The 9,051-nt window shown below is 39.7% G+C and overlaps 1 pseudogene; it reads right to left on the minus strand.

Moving 5' to 3' along the window:
• Positions 1–265: 265 nt before the first annotated feature.
• Positions 266–747, minus strand: LOC148032995 (small ribosomal subunit protein uS17 pseudogene; annotated as a pseudogene).
• Between the last annotated feature and the right edge of the window lie 8,304 nt (positions 748–9,051).

The raw sequence follows: 9,051 nt of genomic DNA on the forward strand, positions 1-9,051 counted from the left end.
TTCACACAACAAAAGCTCGGTCTTTGCCTCCTTAGGCTCCATGCTCTCTCTCTTTGAACTAAGCTTAGTGTTGAACTAACATTGAAGAAAAATAAAAACATTTCAGTGTTTGCAACATTCGAACAAAACTTGAGCCATTGTAATAGGCCGTTCTTCATTCTAAACTTGACTAAAACTAATAAGGTTGGACTAGAGTGAACATAAAGAGATTTCCAAAAGCAATCCTAATAGCTACAATCCAAAATTTCCTCCCAATTCTAGAAAACTAAATAATAGAAAATTCTTTCTTTCCACCTTTCAAAGCTCCCATGGAAATAACTTTCAACACATTTAACCTCACAATTTTAGGCAAAGGCATGCACTAACCGATGATAACCTTGTGCCCCTCTTTCACATGGAAGAAGGGAGATCCTTCTACCACCAAGTTAGAATGTCTCTTCTCATACCTTTGGTACTTTTTCACAAAGTGCAAATAGTCTCTTCAAATAGTGATAGTTCTTGTCATTTTAGTGCAATTGGCAATGCACTGCTGTCAAGATTCTACCTTTAATTGAGACATTACCGATAAATGGCCACTTCTTGTCAATGTAGGTACCTTCAATGGCTCCTCAGGTACCTAAACCATAGGCCGATGTTTTTATAGAACCTATTGTTGTGCTTGCCAAGCACTTTACCCTTTCATGACACCTTTCTATTGAGAAAAACCTTTGGCTACTCAAGCAAAGCATGCTCTATCTACTCCACCATGGCTACTTTTTGCTAGTCCACTAAGGTTCCATCTACCACCAAGTTAGAATGTCTCTTCTCATACCTTTGGTACTTTTTCACAAAGTGCAAATAGTCTCTTCAAATAGTGATAGTCCTTGTCATTTTAGTGCAATTGGCAATGCACTGCTGTCAAGATTCTACCTTTAATTGAGACATTACCGATAAATGGCCACTTCTTGTCAATGTAGGTACCTTCAATGGCTCCTCGAGTACCTAAACCATAGGCCGATGTTTTTATAGAACCTATTGTTGCGCTTTCCAAGCACTTTACCCTTTCATGACACCTTTCCATTGAGAAACGCCTTTGGCTGCTCAAGCAAAGCATGCTCTATCTGCTCCACCATGGCTATTTTTTGCTAGTCCATTCATGTAGATGCACAAATGGTGAGGAGGAGGCAGAGAAGGAAAGGCCATGATGGGGGTCTATCTAAAATAGATCTGTCAATTTTTCCTTGGTACAATATTATGGGTTTTTCCTAAATTTGGGTGACATGTTTTGAGTACTAGTGGGGCCTAACAATATGAAAAATTGGTGCTAAAAAGATTCCACAAACTACTAGTATACATGACATATTTCTCTTGCAATTTTTTATATCTCATGTATCCCTCTTGCAATCATCTCTCTTTGGCACACTTATTTCTTATGTGATCTTCTCTTGCAATCATCTCTCTTTGGCACACTAATTTCTTATGTGATCTTCTCTTGCAAATTCTCTTACAATGTCTCCCAATAGGTACCAACGTCACAATAAGTTTTAATTGTGAGAAATTTAGAGAAGACATGGCATTCACCATCCACTAATCATTGTATCTCTCATTCAATTTGGTTTCAATTTACAATTAGCTATAGAGATGTAAGTGAAGGTGCAACAAATGGCATTGGTATGTCACTTAATTGGTACTTGTCACTCATTGGGTATAGAATGGCCTAGACTTAGCTTGCATCTATGTTTCACATAGGCTTAGCAAGGCCTAGCCTACCTTATCCTTAGTCTAGAAGATTATGTAGGTAGTTGATAATATGGTAGATAGTTGATGATGAAGCACATCCTATGGTTTGCAAGTTAGTTCTAGCTTGGTATATTCTAGCTTAAACTTATCATATGCTTATTCTTGGATTTGAGATAACAAAACCTAACCCAGCTTACATTTGGCCTACACCTAGTGTGTACTTATAGTTAGTTTATATCTAACTTTACCTTGCAGTGGTGGCGCCCTTCTGTATGCTCATGCACACACAGTAAACAAAATATACCCATAACAATAATGGAAGCTTTACCTTGTAAGCTTTGATAGAAGATGTACCCTCTTCTTTCATAGAGCAACTACCTTTGAAAGCTCAAGCTGTGTGTGTGTGTGTGTGTGTGTGTGTGTGTGTGTGTGTGTGTGTGTGTGTGTGTGTGTGTGTGTGTGTGTGTGTGTGTGTGTGTGTGTGTGTGTGTGTGTGTGTGTGTGTGTGTGTGTGTGTGTGTGTGTGTGTGTGTGTGTGTGTGTGTGTGTGTGTGTGTGTGTGTGTGTGTGTGTGTGTGTGTGTGTGTGTGTGTGTGTGTGTGTGTGTGTGTGTGTGTGTGTGTGTGTGTGTGTGTGTGTGTGTGTGTGTGTGTGTGTGTGATTTTTGTTTAAGTTCCACTTTTTCTTCAATAAGAGGAAAGCCAAAAATAGTTTGCCATGGCTTTAAATTAAAAACATGTGTAAATGAGTGTTTATGATCTCAAAAAATTCAGCTCTTGTTTTCACATTTAAATTAGTGTTTAAATGAGCTATCTAAGGTCGATCTATGCTACCTACGTAAATGGAATATTCAACAAATATTTTGATATGCCCGTAAATCTAACTCGCCCTCGTGAATCTTTACTTTGATTTTGTTATAGTGGAAATCCTATTAACCATTACATTAGTAGCAACAAGTACAAGATTTCTACATTTGTTTCTGATTTACCTCTATACTAATATGCTCTAACTTCATAAACTAAATTTAAATTTTGCTTCCTCAAAGGCAATCAAATTGTCTGTAGCCAATCCTTGAACCTCTAGGCATCTCTTTTAGCCAAGGTATTTCCTTTCCTTTTGACGATCTCTACTAAGGGTGGTTGGAATTTTGAAGTCTAGAATATGTTGTCATCCCCACAAACTTCGGTAGCCCTACTACCCTTACTAGTCTTAGTAGTCAAGATAACTTTCCATTATTCCATCAAGATTGCTAGGAATCTGGTCAACTTTATCTTCATTATAGCTTGTGTGTGAATTAGGCCTTCCCTTTTCCAATTCCAATAAAGGTATAATTTGGTATCTTTAGAGACAAGTAGGTCCAAGAAAGGTATAATTTGGTATCTTTAGAGACAAGTAGGTCCAGAAGCATACATGCCCAAGGCGCTCCATCTTCCAATAGGCATCTTCAAATATCTTAGCTCTATGAGCAATGTGCTTCTTGACCGGGTCCAGCAATCGCATACCACTAGTGTTTACACACCAGTTGCTTAAGTTGTGGCATCAATATTGGGGTTGAGTACCTATCGCTATTGTTCTCCCCCCCCCCCCCCCCCCTAAGAATTTGCCAATCAAAGAATCCCAAGATTTTTACAGGCTTGCATGGGTTGAGTTATGAGGGGAAGGTAGAAAGATAGAGCCAAGTATATTGAATATGTTTAGTATTTGAAGCTTGACATGAAATTGACCAAATACTTTTGTTGCATCTTTTTATTTTTGCTCTCATGATGTTGTCCATGATCCAATGTGACCTCTTGCTTTCACAAATGCAAACTCCTAGGGAAAAGCCAAGATACATGTATGTGTTTCATTTGCATACTCTTCCCCTTCCAATCAAGAAGCTGCAGGTCTTTCTCTATAATGCTTATTAAAGTTGACTTGTTTTAGTCGATGGAAAAACTTGTTTCCTCTCCATATATTTCAAGCAACTCCAAAGCTCTATCTAGGTTCTCTTTCATTTCTTCCAAACTTATTAGCAAATCGTCTACAAATTATTGTCTAGTCCCTCCCCCCTTTATTGAATATCCATAAGGTTACCCTAATTGGCAATTTCCTCCATTATAGAAAATAGAGGATGAATAGAGATGGCATAGAAGTGAACTGAGGGGGCATCCTTGCCTAGCACCCTTGCTAACATCAATGGATTCTATAAGTGAGTCATTAAGGAAGATGAAGGCTAAGGCTTTCCCTCCCTTAGGCAACTAAAAAGGCAAATTTGCAATCTTGGACTCAAATCCCATCTTGATTATAGTTTCTCTAATGCAAACCCACTTGACCTAGGTGAGTGCCTTCTTGACATCTAATTTAAGAAATGCAACTCTTTGATTTGACACTTTATCCCATTTTGTTGTCGTTAGAACATTAAGGACATTCTCAAGGAGAGATTCCTACTGCAAATGAATCCGTATTGATAAATGTTGACATGCTTCCTTACAATTGAGCCAAGTTTGATAGCCATGGCTTTAATAAAAATGTTGTATATAATGCTCATCATGGAAATCAACCTCAAATGGGTTAGTTTAGTGCATTGGATTCACTTTGGGATTAGTGTTATAAAGCTTACGTCCATGAGGGGGGGCAAGCAACCTTTTCCCAGTATGCATTGATCAAGGCAGTGACACAAGATCCAACCAGATGCCAATGGTGCTTAAAGAATTCCACTGAGGTTCCATCAAAGCCATGTGAATTTCTACAACCTAGCTTTCCTAATGCTTGATCGAGCTCATTAGGAGAGAGGGGCATTGTCAAAATGTTATTCTCCTAGGGTGCTACTACTACATGTGCTGGTTCTAGGATTCTATGTATTACCTCTCTCTTCCTATCCATTTTTGTGTCTGCATGTAACCTAGAGAAGAATTTTTTGCATTCTAATCATACTCGTTGTTGCTCAATGACCTAGTTAGTTACCATTATCAAGTGTTGAAGAGCCACTGTGCTTTTTGGCCCTCTTATCATAAAATCCCTTGATAAAGGTAGGAAAAACATGATTGACATCAGCTACAAGTCTTCTATTAAAAATATGTCCTCGTTAAGCTTCTTTGATGCACCTACCAGAGATCTACCATGACATATCAAAAGGAAGTTTTGCATACAATTAGTGGTTCGTCTACAAGGAGATGATCCGACAAGAGACAATCAAGATTCATATCTAAACTTACTAATGTGGGCACCTCGATTGCCACAATAGCACGTGTCCAGGCAAGCCCAATAGTCTTTGTGACCGAGAGAAATATAGGTGAGTGGAGGATTTGACTTTTGCAAGAGATTATTACCATGTCTATAAGTCTTGAACTGTTTGTTATTTACATCCTTTATGATATGTGCTCTGCTTAGGATGCTCGGAGGAAGGTGCCATGATCCGGTTTGCATAGACTCATGCAAAGTGGCACATCAAAAGTTATTGAATAAAATACACTAATTGCGAGTTAAAGCACTTAATTGCGTGAGACCACAAGACGCACTCCCTTTGATGTTTGGATAAACTAAGAGTGCTACCACACGCTTAGTCTGTATTTGCGTCCAAACGTAAAGGTGGTTACATAGTTAGTAAACAAGAAAGAAAAAAGGCATGTCACACGTCGCAAACTTTACTTATTTGGCATGTAAAAGGTTCAGTAGGTCTGCGTGTGACCTCACTTTAATCCGATCGTTGATGTGCCTACTAAGTGATTGTATTCTTTAGTCAAGTTATTTCAAAAAGGGCAAAAATGGGCCCACGCTCAAACATTAAAGAAAGACATCTGGTTTTGGACGCATATGCCATACAAAGAGAGCTCGAGAGACAGCAAGGAAAACGCGTGGGATCGATCGGCTGACGCAACGCTCATTAACTCTTGTCCTAATCTGGCAATTTGGATGACGTCGCGTGATGGCGCCGGGGTTCCGGCTTGCCACACGCGGACGTCACATCGTGAGGTGAAATCCTTTGGTACATATTCACATATATACGTATTACGCATGCCACAAATGCATTTTGTGCATATATTCATGATCCGCCCATTATATATATTCTCTCAATCACTACAATATATAATTTTCCTCAATTATTATTATTGCTTTATTATGTATGCAATATTGTGATTCGTCGTGGAGTGCATGGAATGACGGAGCCTTTTCATTGCTGGCACGTACGGACAGATCGCTTCCAATTATTGGACTTTGGAAGGCCGTTTAGTATTTACATCTCCAATCGTTTAATTATAATATAATATAAGCCTCATTTTTTATTTCAAAGCGGTGTGACGTGTCCGCCCCCTCGGCTCGCTCGAAGGGTGTCCATACGCAAGAACTGTTCAAGAGGGAAACAAATGTCACAGCTTAGCGCTACGGGCCCCAACACAATTTTCAAAGCTTAAAGCTTGGCACTATAGTTCATCCCTAAACCCTAAAACCTACGGGGGCCTAGACCATTTTCTTCCTTGTTTTCTTTGAGGTGAATATGAAATTTTATTAAAAAATAGGAGAAAAGTTACAACATTAGACTTTTGTTCACGTAGTCTGTCCTCGGGCTTACTTGTGATTAAGTCTCTCGATATTTTAATTAAAAACGAGCCTAGATTTCTGCATTAAAAATCTTCTCTCCAAATGTTTCAAGCTCTTTTTAAATTCCATACATTCTCTCGATACTATATATATATGTGTGTGTGTGTGTGTGTGTGTGTGTAAGTTGCTACCGGTGTTGCCAAAACAAGTATCTAGAAGCTTTTGAAAGAAAGCACCCCATACTATTTAATTAAAAAAGAGTGGGCCCTTTCTATCTACTCTTTTCAAGCCTTGCTATACCCTTACCATCAATTCCTTTCAAACCCAAAAGGATAACACTCCATCTTCGGGATAAGCACTTCATTAATAACTAAGTGCTACTTGCCAAAAATCAGTGTTAATTCTAGGAGAGCCAAGGACCAATTAACTTCAGTCTTTGTTGGTATTGGCACTAGCCAATCTAAGTTGTTGTTTCTAAGAGTAAATTTCCTCTTTAACTCTTTAGGAGCAAGCTAATCAAGCTTGCAAGCATCCCAAATATCATTCCAAGATTGCAACCCCTTCATGTGCATAGGATGGGCTCTCCTAGGCCCTAACCAAAACAATGCTCTTCCATTAGTGGTAGTGGACAAACAAAACTAAATACACATGTGAAGCAAAGATTCACCTCTCTTCCTCAGATACCATTGGGAGAAAGTGTCTCCATGTATCTACCATAACTTGGGCAAATTTAGACAGAAGGATCCCCATTCTATCTTCCACAAAAACAAGTCCATGAAACCGCTACAAACATGGCCATACTTTCTACTTAACAAGTGCCATGGATATCCAAAATTTTAGGGATTATTGCCCCTACTGCCTGAGATGACAGAGAGACTTTTTGCATACATTTAAGGTTGCAACTTATGGTCCTGTCAAAAGGAAATATTAATCCCAATGCTCCTATGCTCCAACTTGTAGCATAGGTGTGACACGTCCTACAAGTAACGCAATTCCACTAGAATGAAAAAATGGAGACACTACATCGGTACCTCCACAACAACCACCTGAGCCACCCTCTCTCGAACATGCATGAGAGCGAGGAGTAGTACATGTATCTCGAGCCGACCGCAAGCTCACTGTATCCACGTCTCCGCAACATCTCCCAGAACCACTCCCTCAGTCCGAATCAAGTTTGGAGCGTCGACCTCATCTATTGGAAACCAAAGCATCAGAGCGTGCTGATGTAGATCTAACAAAACGGCCTAATGGTATCTGAGACAACTCTTGGTCTGCCATATCTCGGAATCGAGCCATCTGATATGGAGACATATGTATAAATATATCCCAAAACTCCTCATCACTCATCCTGCTCTCCAAAATATCGTCAAAGATCACCTGCACAGACAAAAAGTAGTGTTAGCATAGTCAATATAAAGATTCAAGCAAAGCACAGTAATATAACTCTGAAAAAAATGATGTTACTTAAAATGCATATTCTAGAGTATCCTTATAAAAGCGATTCGTCAACCAATTGTGTAGGCGAATGCTGCTTGCAAGTATGACGTAGCCTATAGTCCCATGTCAATCTCTTGGCACAACTCCACATAGACTGGAAGGTCAATAGAGAGGTCATCACAAAAGGATGAGTCCACCTTGTTCTCAAAGAATTCTTGGTCTCATGTATTTCTGTCATCATTACCCGATTCTGTCTCCTCTACACGCTCCAAGCCATCTTTGACCTCCACCCCTTGCAATATTGGCCCCTCCATCTACATATTGTCCTCATCTACAATGGGAGCATTGCTTTCATCATACACTCTCACACTTTGGGAAGCTAAAGGTGCAACATACCACCATCGAGGTTGTCGGAGATTTGGATAAAAAAATTACATACAAGAGAGATTCAACATTTGTGACATATACCATGTCGTAATAAAATTTAAAAAATAGTTTATGCACCTGTTCATAATGGGCCGGCAAGACAAACGTGTCATGCAAATTCGTCCATATTTTTTTGGGAATCTATTTTGAGAAATCCAGATGGACCTCATCGAACGATTGCCCCAGCTCCTTCTAGTACCACTTTGAACCATTGCATATCGAATATGATCATGGAGAAGCTATCGTAATCCACCGTGAAAACACTTTGCAAGTTCCCAAAATACTCCATCTCATCTATAATGGTGTTTGGATCCGTGGCTCACCGTCGGCTCTCTTGCTCGAACTTTGCCATGACACCACAATCCATTGTGGAGCTCATTTTGTCGATGCACTCGATGCGGAAATGTCGCTTGTGTGGCCACACTACACTGTACATTTTGTACTATACATTGAAAAGGTTAGATTAGTTGTCACATATAAAATCTAGATACGATAGCTTATAAAACATGTGGTCACCTTTGGACTACATCCCCTCGAGAATTTCCACTGCTCAATAGAGACCTCCACCCCTTTGCGAGAGGTTGCGATCAAAGCTCCATGTAACCATCGCATAGACATAAACCGCGGCATCTTCTCCATGCCCTCAAGATATTGAATCAATCAATGGCACGTATTTTGTCGAAATTCTGATTGCCCTTCTTCCCGATCTTTCCTGGCTTGCTCATACCTAGCGAGCCATGTCTCCATGGATGCATAGTGCAACATACAAAAACGATTCACTTTCTCCTCCATTGCAGTATTCATCCTTTTTCCCATTTCCAACCACCACATCTCCGATTAGTCTATTGTCCTTCAGTGACAATAGCATACTATTGTCTGAATCCACTGTTGGTAACCATTGTGAAATATGCACTAATGCCTCAGACACCAACCAATCTTCAGCCATACTAC

Source organism: Lygodium microphyllum, chromosome 8 (assembly GCF_053477565.2).
Source record: "Lygodium microphyllum isolate KBCC chromosome 8, Lygodium_microphyllum_v1.1.10, whole genome shotgun sequence".
NCBI lineage: Eukaryota > Viridiplantae > Streptophyta > Polypodiopsida > Schizaeales > Lygodiaceae > Lygodium > Lygodium microphyllum.